This window comes from Chiloscyllium punctatum, chromosome 48 (genome assembly GCF_047496795.1).
Source record: "Chiloscyllium punctatum isolate Juve2018m chromosome 48, sChiPun1.3, whole genome shotgun sequence".
Taxonomy (NCBI): domain Eukaryota; kingdom Metazoa; phylum Chordata; class Chondrichthyes; order Orectolobiformes; family Hemiscylliidae; genus Chiloscyllium; species Chiloscyllium punctatum.
The window spans coordinates 41201994-41219611 of record NC_092786.1 but is presented as its reverse complement, the minus strand read 5'-3'; the positions used below and the strand labels follow the sequence as shown (position 1 = coordinate 41219611).

The window sequence follows — 17618 nt, the reverse complement described above, 5'->3', positions numbered from 1 at the left end:
TTAGAGTCAAGATTAGAGTAGTGCTGGAAAAGCACAGCAGGTCAGGCAGCACCTGAGGAGCAGGAAAATCGACGTTTCAGGCAAAAGCCCTTCTTCAGGAATGAGGCTGGGAGCCTCTGGGGTGGAGAGCTGTATGCTATACTTCAATTTCTGGAAAATTGAACAAGCAACATGGATGGATTTAGCGATGCATCATTTGCAAGGATCAAAATGAAATGTATTTAAAAAGCAGTTTAATTAAATTACTTAGCATTACTATAGTTTAAGGGATAAGTTTTGAAAAGAGGAGAAATGTTCTCATTAACTGCTGATACAAAAACATTAAATGTAAGGTCTTGAACAAGAGTTACAGGAGAAATATCAGGAATACTTCTAATGTACTAATTAATATACAAGCGTTTTTACACAAAAGTCGTCGTGACTTGGAGCTTGCCCACAAGACTGGAAACAGAAACAGTTAATGATTTTGAAAATAAATTTAATTGACACTTGAATAAAATACACTTGTGAAGTTGCAGGTATCAAGTGGAGAATGGAACTGACTGGATTGCAATGCAGACAGCAGCATTAATTCAATGAAATGGCCTCTTTTGTGCTGTAAATGAATCAAGCAACTGTCATTTTTTTAGGGTAAATATTCTTTGGTAGGAACTACCCAGAAACTATGATATTCCACTGAGCGTGATGCCTTCAGTGGATTTATTTTCATTTTAATTGTATTGTAATTTTAGATGACCTTCCTTGTTAAATGCATGAATATCAATGTGCATATGAAGTGCTTAAATGAGGATGCAGGTGGGAAGTTCAGGCAACATAACGTTCAACTCAATTTGTGATATATGACTGCTTTCTGGCCTTAGTACTATAACTTTGAAGAAAGGTTAGCTGAACAGATTCTTTTTTAAAGAAGGTGTAATCTGCAAATGATTCTTGGTTTATTTTCTTATTTCACCCTTCCCTCAATAAAACTTAGAAAATAAGAGATGGCCATCAAGGCAATAACGTGGTTATTTCCAGAGTGCAAATTAGTTACCTAATCATAAACTAATTAATTGCAACTCTTTCCATTGAGCTACCTTGACACAGAGCAAGAGTGAAATCAGAATTGCTTGATCTCTGGCTCTGCATCACACATTGGTGGAGAGATGATAAATGTTGTGATAATTTCACTGGATGAGAAATCCAAAGCCCCAGGCTAGTGCATTGAGAACAAAGGTCCAAATCCAAACTTGGCAGCCAGTAGAATTTAAATTCATTTAATAAAATCTGAAATTTAAAAGAAAACTGGTCTCAGAATGGTGACCATGACAACCATCATCAATTGCTGTAAAACCCATCTGGCTATCAAGTGCCATTCTGAGGGGGAAGCCTGCTATCCTTACCTGGTCTACATGTGATTTCATTCCACAGCAATATGGTTAACTGTTGAAGGCTTCTGAAATGGGCTCACAAGCCATTCAGTTCAAGTATATTTACAGCTTTAAATATTGAGGCAGCTGCCTTAATTGTTAATCTGAGAGATGTTTGGAAAATCAATTTTGAAGCATTTCATGTTTGAAATCTATACACATGTGATGGAAATGCAAGTGTACAGAACTCCAGGATAGACTTGCTTTTACAGCAAAGGAATCCTCAAACGTTTGGAGTTGTACTTGAAAGATAAATGAAATTTTTGGCATATAGGTTAAAGTGAACATTTTTGTCCATTGATATCGATGAATGGTGTTGAAAGGATACATCGTCTCATGAATTGGAGATAGTAAGGACTGCAGATGCTGGAGGTCAGTGTCAATAAAATGTGGAGCTGGAAAGACACAGCAGGTCTGGCAGGATCAGAGGAGCAGGAAAGTCAACGTTTCAAGTCAGGACCCTTCATCAGGACTGGGGAGGGGGAAGGGAACTAAGAAATAAATAGAGGGCGAGGGGTGGGGCAGTGGGAAAGGTAGCTGGGATGTGATAGTTAGATGTAGGGAGGGGTTGTTATGATTGGTCAGTGGAAAGGGTGGAGCGGAAAGGTGAGAATGAAGATGGACAGGTTAGGTCCAGTCAAGGAGCTGGGAAGCTGAACATGGGCGTACACCTGCCCCTACACCTCTCTCCACACCTCTATCCAAGGCCCCAAACAATCATTCCAAATCTGGCAGAGTTTCATCTGCATCTCTTCCACCTGCGAGAAAGTGAGGACTGCAGATGCTGGAGACCAGAGTTGAGAAGTGTGGTGCTGGAAAAACACAGCAGGCCAGGCAGCATCCGAGGAGCAGGAGAATCGAAGTTTCAGGCATAAGCCCTTCTTCTGAAGAAGGGCTTATGCCCGAAACGTCGATTCTCCTGCTCCTCGGATGCTGCCTGGCCTGCTGTGTTTATCCAGCACCACACTTCTCATCTCTTCCACCTGGACTACTGCATTCGTTGCTCCCAATGTGGTCTTCTCTACATTGGAGAGACAAAGCGTAGACTTGAGGACTGGTTCACAGAGCATCTGCATTCTGTATGCTCCAATTGAGGACACCTGGTGGTTGCCAGCTATTTCAACTCCTCCCTCTCTCCTGGCAGCATGTCCATTCTGGGCCCCTATTGCCAAAATAAGGCAAATGGGAGGAACACCTTACATCCTACCTTAGCCCAATGGCCTTGATATAGAGTTCACCAGCTTCAAAATCTCCCCTCCCCTCAACCTCATTCTGTGTACAGTCATCCCTCTCCATCCTTCCTCCTTGACCAGACCTAAACTGTCCATCTTGCTTCTCAGCTATCTGCTCCACCCTTCCCACTGACCAATCACAATAACCCCCTACCTGCATTCACCTATCCCCAAACCCCTATTTATTTCTCAGTTCCCTTTCCCCTACCCAAACCTGATGAAGGGTCCCGACTGAAAACATCGACTTTCCTGCCACGTCATCTGATGAATAACATTCATCCTTTGGTAACTCCCCATGTACTGTTGTGTTGCTCAGCTTTGCTGCAAAATCGGTACATAATCTTGGCAATCTGTTGTATATACTCTTTATAGACTGTGGGTCATAATATTCCTTGTCCACATTTTCCCAAACTTCCCTGACTCCAGGAATATGTTACAGCTTCTTCCTTGTTTGTGAAATACAAACCAAGGACAGTACTGGGAAATCAAACCCACGTTCTTAATTGAAATCTTAAGGTTATCGTTGGGCCATCACATTTCCTCAAGTATGTCTCATTTTTTTTGTTATGGCGGTCTCAAATTTTAGTTTCTACTGTGCAAAGATATTTTATTTTCTATGGTCAAGGTAGTGTTGCATTGTAAAATATGAGCTGCTTTGTAAATGAGAGCATTCTATGTAGTGACTTTTTAAAAGGTGTAATGACAGCACTGGCAGAGTCTTGATGCATAAACATTAAAAATTGCTGTTCCCTTTCAAGGTTAACACAACCTTCATCATCAAGTATTGGATGTATGTAAAACCTACTGGGTTTAAAACTGGTCATATGCCTGCAGATAGATAATTCCCCTGATTCTGCTACTGTAAAATCACTTGTACCCAATTTTTTATATTTGTCAGATGTACAAAGCGCTTGAGTTTTGCCCTTTTAAGTTGCAAGTGTAAATAGTACACGAGCTTTAGATTTTGTAATGACCTCGCTATATAGAAAAATGTTTGACCACTTTACAAGAAGGAAGATGATAAAGGGCACCCAAACATGAGGAAGAACATAAAATTTGGATTGGGCAAGAGGATTGTGACATCAAACAGTTCAAGGAATTCAGGACTGCACCAGTGATGTGTTATCAGCACAAGATAAAATTAATGGTATTTCTGTTATGGATATCTTACTTCTGAGCATATTTTATTATTTGTTTACAACACTTCGTTCCATTTTGTACTTCTGTCGTAGTCAAATTGTTTGCCAAAGTTGAAAAGCTAGAAAATATCATTTGAAATTTTTTTTGTTAATATTAAGGACCTTGCTCAGTTGTCCAGAAGACCAACTCTGTTTTTTGGAGATTTATTTATCCTACATGACTCTATTGAGCATTTTGAATTCTTATTTGAAGCTATTTGAACTCTTATATGAAGCTGTATGGCAGCAGACGTTTTTTTAGAAATGTGATGGCCCAACGATAACCTTAAGATTTCAATTAAGAACGTGGGTTTGATTTCCCAGTACTGTCCTTGGTTTGTATTTCACAAACAAGGAAGAAGCTGTAACATATTCCTGGAGTCAGGGAAGTTTGGGAAAATGTGGACAAGGAATATTATGACCCACAGTCTATAAAGAGTATATACAACAGATTGCCAAGATTATGTACCGATTTTGCAGCAAAGCTGAGCAACACAACAGTACATGGGGAGTTACCAAAGGATGAATGTTATTCATTAGATGTAAGTTTTATAGTTTTAACACTTTGCAATATCATCTTTGTCTGACGAAAACCAAGGATGGTGATAGTGAAATTGTTTTATGTGCCAAATTCTTTTTGGATTGCTGATTTATTTATTTTACAGAAAATACATATTGCCACATTTATAGTTGTTGTTATTGGAGCTAGGCAGAAATGTGGCGTTGAAGCTACAACCAAATAATTTTATTAAATAGCAGAACAGGCTGAACGGACCAAATGACCTACTCATGGAGATGTACAGCATGGAAACAGACCCTTCAGTCCAACCAGTCCATGCCGACCAGATATCCCAACCCAATCTAGTCCCACCTGCCAGCACCCGGCCCATATCCCTCCAAACCTTTCCTATTCATATACCCATCCAAATGCCTCTTAAATGTTGCAATTGTACCAGCCTCCACTACATCCTCTGGCAGCTCATTCCATACATGTACCACCCTCTGCATGAAAAAGTTGCCCCTTAGGTCTCTTTTATATCTTTCCCCTCTCACCCTAAACCTATGCCCTCTAGTTCTGGACTCCCTGACCCCAGGGAAAAGACTTGCCTATTTATCCTATCCATGCCCCTCATAATTTTGTAAACCTCTATAAGGTCACCCCTCAGCCTCTGACGCTCCAGGGAAAGCAGCCCCAGCCTGTTCAGCCTCTCCCTATAGCTCAAATCCTCCAACCCTGGCAACATCCTTGTAAATCTTTTCTGAACTCTTTCAAGTTTCAAGTTTTTTAGGGGCGGCACGGTGGCACAGTGGTTAGCACTGCTGCCTCACAGCGCCAGAGACCTGGGTTCAATTCCCGCCTCAGGCAACTGACTGTGTGGAGTTTGCACATTCTCCCCGTGTCTGCGTGGGTTTCCTCCGGGTGCTCCGGTTTCCTCCCACAGTCCAAAAATGTGCAGGTCAGGTGAATTGGCCGTGCTAAATTGCCCGTAGTGTGAGGTAAGGGGTAGATGTAGGGGTATGGGTGGGCCGCGCTTCGGCGGGGCGGTGTGGACTTGTTGGGCCGAAGGGCCTGTTTCCACACTATAAGTAATCTAATCTAATCTAATCTAATCTTTGCGATAGGAAGGAGACCAAAATTGCACGCAATATTCCAACAGTGGCCTAACCAATGACCTGTACAGCCGCAACATGACCTTCCAACTCCTATACTCAATACTCTGACCAATAAAGAAAAACATACTAAACGCTGCCTTCTTCACTATCCTATCTACCTGCGACTCCACTTTTAAGGTACTATGAACCTGCACTCCAAGGTCTCTTTGTTCAGCAACACTCCCTAGGACCTTACCATTAAGTCTAGAAGTCCTGCTAAGATTTGCCTTCCCAAAATGCAGCACCTCTCATTTATCTAAATTAAACTCCATCTGACACTTCTCAGCCCATTGGCCCATCTGGTCCAGATTTTGTTGTAATCTGAGGTAACCCTCTTCGCTGTCCAATACATCTCTAATTTTACTCCTAACTCCTGTGATCTGATTTTCAAATGTTCCCTTGGCAGTGAGACTTGCAACTATATGCTTGGCTATGATTATTGTTGCTGTTTGTCACAAGTTTTCCAATGAACCGACAACTATTTACCTTGGCAGCAGGCCAGTTTGATTAACTACATCTTTGAGTAAATTCCTTTACATTATTAAATAACCAAGGTCCAACATTGTGTCACCCTCCCTTTGCTGGTAGAGCATTTTTTACCCCTGCTTTGTTCTGTCAGTTACAGAGAACCAAATGCACTGTTGTTCTGTAATGGTTCTTGAGCTATCATTGCACTTTTCTCCCCCATATCTGATTTGTCCCGCCATCCCTATAGATCCGACAATGAGTGACTATTTCAGTATTGCACAAGCCTGCCTTTCTTTAACAATGTGCCCATTAAGAAGCATTACTTAACGGAATTCCCTTGGAATGAACAGGCCTGTCTTCGCCAATTGTGTTGCTTTTCTTTTATATATTTTTGTTAGTCTCTACATCTGACAATGACTTCAGTCTTACATTTTCCAGTACAATGGTGCCTTTTAAGTTTGTTGTTTTGGCATCAAAACAGGTGCAGTAAACTGAATGCTTGATCATCTTGTTTAAAGGTCATCATGTACAGGTAATAAATAATATGACTCCTGAAATGGTTTCATCAGTTGCTAGGTAAGATTGCAATATGCTAAGTACAATAGTTTTCTCATCTTAGACTTTACTGTTTTAGACATTTTTAATGAAAAAAGACATTATGTTCAATCAAAAGCATTCTGTAGTTAGATGTTAGATTCTTTAATTTTAAAACTGGATCTTTGCACAACTTAAACCCTACTTCTCAACTTCTAAGGATGAGTGGAAATTTATTTTAAGTGTCTTCCACCATTTTTTTTATTTCTGTATCACAAATGTAAGCGTTGATAGAAATTGCATTCATTTATTTCAAAGAATCCAAATGTCTGAAATTTTTTCAAGTTACAACATGTGGGATGAAAATTGTAGTCCATTAAACCTGGAATTTATTCCATTTGGAGTACTAGCAAAAGAGCACATGGCAATAGAGTTGTGTAGGCTGTGCTTGTGAGTGGGCTGAGTATGCATTCACTGGATTTTAGTAAATTCATTGTTCTGTTGTAAATATCGTAAAATTATATATTTTGTTATAGGCTTTAAGTTCTGTTAGTTTGGAAGACATTTTAGATCTTCCAAAAATGGTTTGGATTGATGTAAAAGAATCAATTTATGCCTGCTATTTTATAGTTCCTGAAACACTTGGCAAAAGATATATGACCAAATTGTTGGCCTGTCTTTTTGACATGTTTGAGCAAAATAATTTGTTAATGCATGTTAATTTAAAATTGTCGAATATTACTGACATATACCCCAATCAGTTAGATCCAAGAACTGCTAAAACAGATGAGTTCTGTAATATGCAAAAATATTTTTAGAATACTACCTTGGTTAGTACAGAGCAGTCACTTAGCTCAGTTGGCAACACACTTGCTTCTTGAGTCAGCATAAGTCTGTTAAATTTGACCAAAATTTTAAAAAAAAGGGTTTTTATGAATACATTCTGAGGGGCAATTATTGAGGCACCAATTTTTAATTATATTTGGGTCGGGAGCATTAACTGGTGATCTATTTGAGCCTTTTATAAAGAGTATCAGCCTTGTAACTATGGCTGTGGAGCTAGGAAATATATGTTTGTAATATTAAACTCTACACTAAATACATAAGTACACGTACATATTTGTGCCATATCTGTACGTCACCACTGACTTTCTGGATTAGAATACCATTAAAATACTTATTGTTTTTAGTTCTTTCTAAAATATTTTGTGAAGTTTTACAGCTTATTTCTCATGCAGTTGAATAGCTTTGTGTGGTAGATTTTAGCAGATTCTCATTATTTTTCTACATAAAACATTTTGCAATTGTTCAAGGTAGTAAAGTCATATGGTATTTGCAGTTATGTAGTACCTTTTTTCTTCCAACCAGAATTGGCCCAAATGTGCACAATAGTGTAATTTAGGAAGGTTAGCACTCTCGTTTTATGCGCAGCAAAACCCCATTAGTAGTAAAATGAATGATCAATTAATATGTTGCTGCTGTGATTGAAGGAGAACTATTTGCCAGCATGCTGTGTTTTGCTTCTTTGGAAAGTGCAGTGAAACTTTTATTATCTTTTTGAACCACCAAATCAGGCTTAGGGGACCTCAATTTACTGCCTCCTTTTGAAGTGCAACCTTTTGAGAATGCAGCAATTCTGGGTTTATAAGGGTTTTGGCACTCTGAAAGTCTGTATGAAACCCTACTTTGTATTTCAGAGATGTACATACTATCATGCTGCGTCAGTATATTAGTTATTGGCATGTCTTGATTTTTTTTATTTGTACTTTTTTTTTCAACAGCTAACTGTTGGTCGATTGAAGGACCAGCCCTCCGAAAGCTAGTGCTCCCAAATAAACCTGTTGGACTATAACCTGGTGTTGTGTGATTTTTAACTTTGTCCACCCCAGTCCAACACCAGCATCTCCAAATCATGTTCTAATAGGGTTTTCCAACTCTTGACAAGCCATTTCTAAACCGCCTCACCTAAAGTCATAGAGATGTACAACACAAAACGGAGCCTTTGGTCCAAAATGTCCATGCTGACCAGATATCCTAAATTAATCTAGTCCCATTTGCCAGCATTTGGCCCATGTTCCTCTAAACCCTTCCTATTCTTAAACATCCAGATGCCTTTTAAATGTTGTCATTGTATCAGCCTCCTCCACTTCCTCTGGCAACTCATTCCATACATGCACCACCCTTTTTGTGAAAAAGTTGCCCCTTAAATCTCTTTCCCATCTCATCTTAAACTTGCTAGTTTTGGACTTTCCCACCCAGGGAAAAGACCTTGTATGTTTATCTTATCCATGCCCTTCATGATTTGATCTTATAAACCTCTATAAGGTCACTCCACAGCCTCTGACACTCCAGAGAAACCACCCCCAACCTCGAATCCATATGCTGACTAATCTGTGCATTACCATTCCTGTTTTATTTCTTCACTCTACCTTGTTTGAATCATATATAAATAACTAACATTATCTTATTCATAGTTTTCTGGAAGTTATAAATGTGATCTAGAGTACTTGACCACCAGAGTGTTTATTTATTAAGTGTTTATACCTGTAAATAAAACAGAGCTCTTGTAAATTCTGGAAATCTGGAATTAAAATTAATAATACTGAATATACAATGATCAGTCAATACGGAAAAATAGGGGGGAAAGAAACTTACTGTAGTTCATACTCTATTCTCTGCAAGACTGAGTTCCCAGTGGTAAATGAATACTTAAAAGTGAGAAAAACAAAGAAGTAAGTGTTGGGAGAAGCAACTAATTAACTCACTTTGTGAAGAGTATCTGTGAAATGATCTTCAAACTCTAAAATAAGAAATATCCTAAAATTTAATGGAGGAGCTAATTACTGCAGATGTTGAAATCTCTACTGAAAACAACAAATGCTGGAGATCACAAAAAGTCAGGCAGTATCCATGGGGAGAGAATTATCCAGACTCAAAACATTAGTTTGCTCCCTCTCTCTGTGGATACTTACTAATGGCTGTGAGCTCCAGCACTTGTTGTTTTAAGGAAAATTTAATGGAAACCTTTAGAATGTGCAAATATTGCTGATGTTGGTGAAAATTCTTGGGATCCTTATGCATAAGTGAGAAATGAAAGTGGGAAAGAAACTGATATGCATGAAATTCAAACACCAAATACAAGAAAAGCATGAATTGTTGATCACCAAATAAAGAATGTAAAGAACTTGGTGTCATGTCTCCTAGAACATGTCATTCCACTATAACATGTGTTTTGTTAACACTAATTTGCTGTAATGCAATTGACAAATTGGGAACATTGTTTCTAAAGTGGAAACTTTTAAAATGTGTGTAGATTGTAATGCGACAGCATTTTAAGTGCAGTTTCTAAGGTGTGATTTTTCTATAATCTGGGGGTTGCACATGAATGCAACCATCACGTTAATAGAAGAACTGCCTATATGATATTGGGATGTCTCAAAGCATGTTTTAGCCATTGAAGTAGAGCCACTTTTATATTGTAGAGAAGTGAAATAACCAATTTATACACAGTAACGTCACACAAAAAGCACTGAGATAACTGAAATGGATTATCTTGTCACTTATACTAATAAATTTATTTACATAATAACAGACAAACTCCCTGTGAAATATCACATCTGTATTCCAGTACTTCATTTAGTTTAAGACTTCTCAATGATGTTAAAAATCACACCACAGCTCCAGGTTATAGTCCAACAGGTTTATTTGCAAGTACTAGCTTTCAGAGTACTATCTGATGAAGGAGCTAGTGCTTCCAAATAAACCTGTTGGTCTATAACCTGGTGTTGTGTGATTTTTAACTCTGTCCACCCCAGTCCAACACCGGAACCTCCACATTGCTTTTTTCAGCAGAGCGAGATAATTGACAAACGCATTGTTGGCTTGAACCTGTGACTTCTGACTCCATGATGATATTGCTAACACAAAACCAAAGCTAACCCGGCAAGGAAAAAGAATGGGTCTGCATTATTTCCCAGACCCTCATTAGGGTAAGGCAAATAGGACAGCAAGTTTGCATCTAGCAAAAAAAGTGAAATAAATGCAATTAATTTGTTTATTTTCAGGTTGTTTGAGGGACAGTCGTTCTGCACCCATAAAACTCATCTGTTCTTATTTGGAGAATGACATTAATTTATGGTGCTACAGAGGACTCCAAGGTGTCCAGATTTCTGCTTTTGGAACTTGTATTTTAATATTCCTATGATTTTGACTTAATACTGGCTCATTCCCAAGAGCTACTTATAACCAATTTTTTTTAAGAGGTTGTTAGCAATCCAGAAGAAAACTACCAACATTGCAGAAAATCTTCATTTGGATACAACAATTGAAATATCATTTTCGAGAGTTAATCAATGCAAAGTGTTTTTATAAGAGTGAGGAATGTGGAATCACTCGTTGATTCTCCAGTTTGTCATTCCTGTTAATCCCTAATTGATGCAACACAATTCCATGCGCATTTAGAACAATTCTACCTTAAACTTGGGTACAAAAATTAATGTGTTAAAATGTTGGTGCAGGTTACCATACTGCATTGTGTGTGGCATATTGTTGAACTGTAAAACGTTTTCCAAATGACAGTACTATTTAAATATTCATTAATAATTAAAAGGGTAACAAGGTTTAATGGTGTCTTTGGGAAGCCAAAAAAAGTGCAGTTTTAAAGAAACGTTTAATTGCAGATTACTTCATTACAATGCAAAACTCTAGTATCAGAAAAAAAAACTAATATTTTGTTTTTGTTTTTATTTGCAGAAACTAGTAATCCAGTGTGCCAACATGTGCTAATATATAGTGAATTAGCCAACTTGATAATAGCAAGCTGGAAGGATTGTTTTGTAAATTACAGGTAAAAGATGATTCGGTTCCCCTCAACTGTGCCACTGATCTCTTTCCTTGCATTTGGTTTGTTGCCAAGCAGTAGATGTGTATGAATGAAGTACAGTGGATATCACATTAGCTGGAAAGTGTATAATTTGTTCATTACGTGCTGTCATTGTCAGTCACCCTAATGTAATCAGTTGTAGTTTTATGTTGTGAGTTTAAAAACTGCATGATAGTTTAGCTGCAGGTATTTTTGTATTGTTTGTGTTCTATACTAATAATTATCTAATACTAATCTAAAGTACTAAAGTGCTGGAAAGCTGAAATAAAATGAAAAACTACTGTTAATACTTTTTGAGTTGGGCAGATTCTGTGTAGGGGGGAAAGAGAGAAAGTCAAAGTTTCAGATCAAAAACCTTTTCACACCAGTTCTGATGGATATTTAACCTCTTTCCGCAGATGTTGTCTGACTTCCTGAGCATTTCCAATATTATGTTTTTATCTGTAATATCATTTGTTAGGTGAACACATTTGCTATAAAAATCTGTAATTGACGGTTGTTCTTTGTAAATTTTTGCTGCAGAAATTCTGGTTCTAATTTTGTGGCTTGGGCTGCATGGGTTTTCGTGAGTTAACTCTACCTCAAACACTTTAACATAATTGAAGAGAACATTATAGGTTCCTGCTGTAATGAACAAATAAAATTAAACCATCTGATGAAGGAGCAGCACTCTGAAAGCTAGTGCTTCCAAATAAACCAGTTGGACTGTAAGCAGGCATTGTGTGATTTTTAATTTTGACCACTCCAGACCAAAACTGGCACCTCAAAGTTATTTATCTGAATTATAAATGCTGCATGGTGTGGTATTAGACCTTTTACATTGCAAATTTGAACTTTTTCTGTTTCAAAATTTCATTTGTTGTGATGGTTTGTGGCGGAATGTTATCAAATATCAACTTCTGCAGCTTCTTTAAATTTTTAAATGTGTAATATCTTTCAAAGTTTGTGAGAAGATTTGTAGCTCGGGTGCTCGTTGTTGTGGTTCTGTTCGCCAAGCTGGGAATTTGTGTTGCAGACGTTTCGGCCCCTGTCTAGGTGACCTCCTCAGTGCTTGGGAGCCTCCTGTGAAGCGCTTCTGTGAACTTTCCTCTGGCATTTGTAGTGGTTTGAATCTGCCGCTTCCGGTTGTCAGTTCCAGTTGTCTGCTGCAGTGGTCGGTATATTGGGTCCAGGTCGATGTTCTTATTGATTGAATCTGTGGATGAGTGCCATGCCTCTGGGAATTCCCTGGCTGTCCTCTGTTTGGCTTGTCCTATAATAGTAGTGTTGGCCCAGTCAAATTCATGTTGCTTGTCATCTGCGTGTGTGGCTACGAAGGATAGCTGGTCCACTGACACTCTCATTCGTTTGGCCGAACTGGTCCTCACCCTTAACAATTTCACCTTTGAATCCTCCCACTTCCTGCAAACCAAAGGCGTAGCCATGGGCACACGTATGGGCCCCAGCTATGCCTGTCTCTTTGTTGGCTATGTAGAACAGTTGATCTTCCATAATTACACCGGCACCACTCCCCACCTCTTCCTCCGCTACATTGATGACTGCATTGGCGCCACCTCATGCTCCCACGAGGAGGTTGAGCAATTCATCAACTTCACCAACACATTCCACCCTGACCTTAAATTTACCTGGACCATCTCTGACACCTTGCTCCCCTTCCTAAACCTCTCCATCTCCATTAGTGACGACCGACTTGACACTGATATTTTTTACAAACGCACCGACTCCCACAGCTACCTGGATTACACCTCTTCCCACCCTATCTCTTGCAAAAATGCCATCCCGTATTCCCAATTTCTCCGCCTCCGCCGTATCTGCTCCCAGGAGGACCAGTTCCACAATAGAACACACCAGATGGCCTCCTTCTTTAGAGACCGCAATTTCCCTTCCCACGTGGTTAAAGATGCCCTCCAACGCATCTCGTCCACATCCCGCACCTCTGCCCTCAAACGCCACCCCTCCAACCGTAACAAGGACAGAACGCCCCTGGTGCTCACCTTCCACCCTACAAACCTTCACATAAACCAAATCATCCGCCGACATTTCCGCCACCTCCAAAAAGACCCCACCACCAGGGATATATTTCCCTCCCCACCCCTTTCCGCCTTCCGCAAAGACCGTTCCCTCTGCGACTACCTGGTGAGGTCCACACCCCCCTACGACCCACCCTCCCATTCTGGCACTTTCCCCTGCCACCGCAGGAACTGTAAAACCTGTGCCCACACCTCCTCCCTCACCTCTATTCAAGGCCCTAAAGGAGCCTTCCACATCCATCAAAGGTTTACCTGCACATCCACTAATATCATTTATTGTATCCGTTGCTCCCGATGTGGTCTCCTCTACATTGGGGAGACTGGGCACCTCTTAGCAGAGCGCTTTAGGGAACATCTCCGAGACAGCCGCACCAATCAACCAAACCGCCCCGTGGCCCAACATTTCAACTCCCCCTCCCACTCTGCCGAGGACATGGAGGTCCTGGGCCTCCTTCACCGCCGCTCCCTCACCACCAGATGCCTGGAGGAAGAACGCCTCATCTTCCGCCTCGGAACACTTCAACCCCAGGGCATCAATGTGGACTTCAACAGCTTCCTCATTTCCCCTTCCCCCACCTCATCCTAGTTTCAAACTTCCAGCTCAACACTGTCTCCTTGACTTGTCCGGACTTGTCGAACCTGCCTATCTCCTTTTCCACCTATCCACTCCACCCTCTCCTCCTTGACCTATCACCTTCATCCCCTCCCCCACTCACCCATTGTACTCTATGCTACTCTCTCCCCACCCCCACCCTCGTCTAGCTCATCTCTCCACGCTTCAGGCTCACTGCCTTTATTCCTGATGAAGGGCTTTTGCCCGAAACGTCGATTTCGCTGCTCGTTGGATGCTGCCTGAACTGCTGTGCTCTTCCAGCACCACTAATCCAGTAACTGTTTACACACTGTAGATAATCTAATCTTAAAAAAATGTATCCCAATCTGCTATGCAAGGCAAGGGGGGGGAGATTGTTGCAGCCCTGGCAGATAGAGTTAATACTTTGCTGGCCACAGATGTAGTGCCAGATGACGAGAGGTTAGCTAATGTGGATCCTTTGTTCAAGAATGGTAGCAAGAATAGGCCAGGTAATTACAGGCCAGTTAGTCTGATGTCAATAGTAGGGAAATTATTGGGGAAAAAATTCCAAGGAACAGGATGAATGAGCATTTGGAAAGGCTGGATTAATTAAGGATGTCAACATGGACTTATTGGAGTGAGTTTCTGTCTGAAGGTAATAACCTTCTCAAAAAACTCTATGTTGGTGTGGGTGATGCAGTTGGTGTGGTTTACATGGACTTCAGAAAGGTCTTTGACAAAGTCCCACATGGAAGCCTGATCTAGAAGATAAGAGCTAGTGGGATTAAAGGCAAACTGGATCCAAAGTTGGCTTGCAAATAGGAGGCAAAGGGTGATCGTGGAGGGTTGTTTTTGTAATTGGAAGCTTGTGACCAGTGGCGCACCACATGGGTTGCTGCTGGGAGCACTGCTGTTAATGTGCATTAATGACTTGGATGTCAGTGTAGAAGATATATTTAGTAGTTTTGCAGATGTCATGAAAGTTGGTGATGATAGTGAGGAAGATTGTCTCAGGCTACAGTCTGATTGTGATCAGTTGATAAATAGGGTAAAGCAATGGTTTGAGGCTCTTTTTCCTGAGGTTTCACACTCGAGATGAAATTCGCATACGCCAACTTCTGCAAATAGTTAAAGTTTACTAAAGTCTATACAAACTAGGTGACATTTTGCAGGCATGCAAAGTTGAGTCAAAAGAGGCTCTAAACAAATGAAATACATTTCCTTTATACAGGCCAGTTTGCCAGATGTCCTGCCTGCATTAACCACATGTTACCCCAGGTACAATGGTAGGATGAAGTCATCCTCTGAGATAATGTAAATGCCTTAATCCTGGGGAATCATTATGCAAATTATTTCCTGACTCCATGATTCCCCCAAGACAATGTAGGTGTGATATGTCCTAGTTTCAGGGCGGCCCTGCAAATGGGTTCTGGCTCTGCTACTTCCTCAGACAACATAGGTGTGATATACTGCAGTATCAGGGGATGATCACACAAACAAATTTGATTGGCTGGGGGACGGCTGCGAAAGCATTTCTGAATGGAAGGGATTGAATGAGAGTTTAATTTAATAGTAATAACTGGCTGCCCAAATGAAGTGTGGATTACAAAGGATAGTCATCCAAATTCCTGCATGCTGTCTGTGAGACAGAATGTCGCCCCCACCCACTTCGAGAATGATCAGCTTCTTTGAGAAAGACAGTACAGTTAACCCTTTAACATTACATTAATGTCCAGAGACAGTGTACAAGTTAATCTTTTAACATTACAATGGCAGATGAAATTTAATCCTGATAAGTGTGAGGTGATACATTTTGGGAGGCCTAATAAGGGAAGGCATGATTGGAGATGCTGGTGTTGGACTGGGGTGTACAAAGTTAAAAATCACACAACATCTGACGAAGGAGCGACGCTCCGAAAGCTAGTGTGCTTCCAGTTAAACCAGTTGGACTGTAACCTGGTGTTGTGTGATGTTTAACTAATAAGGGAAGGATTTACAAAGTGAATGGTATGTCCCTAGGGAATACTGAGGAACAAAGGGAACTTGGTGTACAAGTCTATAGATCCCTGAAGCTGTCTGTCTAGATGGGCAAGATGTGAAGCAGGCATGTTGGATGCTTGCATTCATTAGCTAGGGTGTAGAATATAGGAGCAGGGAGGTCTTGTAACTTTTTAAAGAGCATTGGTTACGCCTCATGTGGAATGTTGTGTATACTTCTGGTCACCATGCTATTGGAAGAATGTAGAAGATGGAGAGGGTGCTGAGGAGATTCACTAGAATGGAAATTCTTAGACTTGATATGTCCTAGCTCCTAGGAGAGATTGGATAGGCTGAGTTTGTTTTCAATGGATCAGTGGAGGCTGAAGGGGAGATCTGATTGAGGTATACAGAGGTAAAAATGAGGTAAAAACAATAACTGCAGATGCTGAAAACCAAATACTGGATTAGTGATGCTGGAAGAGCACAGCAGTTCAGGCAGCATCCAAGGAGCAGCGAAATCAACGTTTCAAGGGCTTTTGCCCGAAAGGTCAATTTCGCTGCTCCTTGGATGCTGCCTGAACTGCTGTGCTCTTCCAGCACCACTAATCCAGTATTGAGGTATACAGAATTGAGGCACACAGATGGGTTAGATTAGGAGAATATTTGATCCCATGGCAGACGGTCATAAGTTTAAGGTGAAGAGTAAGTGGTTTAGAAGGGATCTGAGGAAAAGACTTTTCGCCCAAAGGGTGGTAGAAAAGTGAAACACGGTGCCTTAGGGGCTGGTGGAGGCAGGTACTCTTGCAACATTTAAGAAGCATCTGGGTGTGAGCACTTAAAATGCTATGACATCGACTATGGAGCATGTATAGTTTGGTATCTCTGGCCCCGGTACCTACAAGTGAATGCAGTGGTGTGCTGCCATTCTGACTGTTGTGTGTGAGGACTCTGAGCATCTGAAGGATAAACTTTGAGGCTTTGTTTTTCTGGAGGTGGGGAAGTGATCTGGTCATTTCCTTTTCTTTTGGCTATTTCTTTTATTTCTGATTCTATTTTTAACCCTGTCTTTTGTGTGCTAAGAATGATATTTGTACACTTTTCACTGTACGCCTGTTTTCCTGCATTTGCGTACATATGACAGTAAAATCTAAATCTGGAGGGCTTATTTCTAAGCTTATGACTCTGTGACAATGAACACTAAATGTTTGTGCCACAGACAACAATTTAGGCAGAGATAATTCAATCTCTTATTGAAAAAGAAGACAAGCAACTGAAACAGGAAGAGACAAGACTTTATGGGGGGCAATTTGTTTTGCCTAGCTGTACAAAAGAATGAGCACAGATAAAATGGGGCAAATTGCTGCCCTCTGTCATGTCACATTTGTCTTGCAGTCATGCCTTGATGTGTGACAGTTTTATGCAATGAATGGTTTAGCCAAATATCTATATTTTTATGCCAGTTGAGTAACCTAGTTCAGACCATACATTGATCAGTATTGCAGCTATAAATATTTAATTCTAACTTAGACAATTTTACTAATTGTTGCTGGAGCTGATTTGTACTAGGATGCTCAACATCAGATTTGTATTACTGTACAATTAACCTCAATTGTTCTTTATCTAGAGAATCAGCTATACCTCAGATTAAATTTTTATAAATAGTTTCTATTAGCGTCCA

General features: G+C 40.3%; 1 protein-coding gene across 3 annotated transcripts in view; it reads left to right on the top strand.

Moving 5' to 3' along the window:
• The window catches only part of secisbp2l (SECIS binding protein 2-like), a 93990-nt gene that overhangs the window by 16358 nt on the left and 60014 nt on the right, over window positions 1-17618 (top strand). The window contains exon 2 of one of the 3 annotated variants that reach the window (XM_072565040.1): window positions 11227-11320. The exons of the other annotated variants lie outside the window; for them this stretch is intronic. The gene's annotated coding sequence lies outside the window, so the exon portion shown is untranslated. The remainder of the gene's footprint in view (window positions 1-11226; window positions 11321-17618) is intronic. 3 annotated transcript variants of the gene reach the window in all.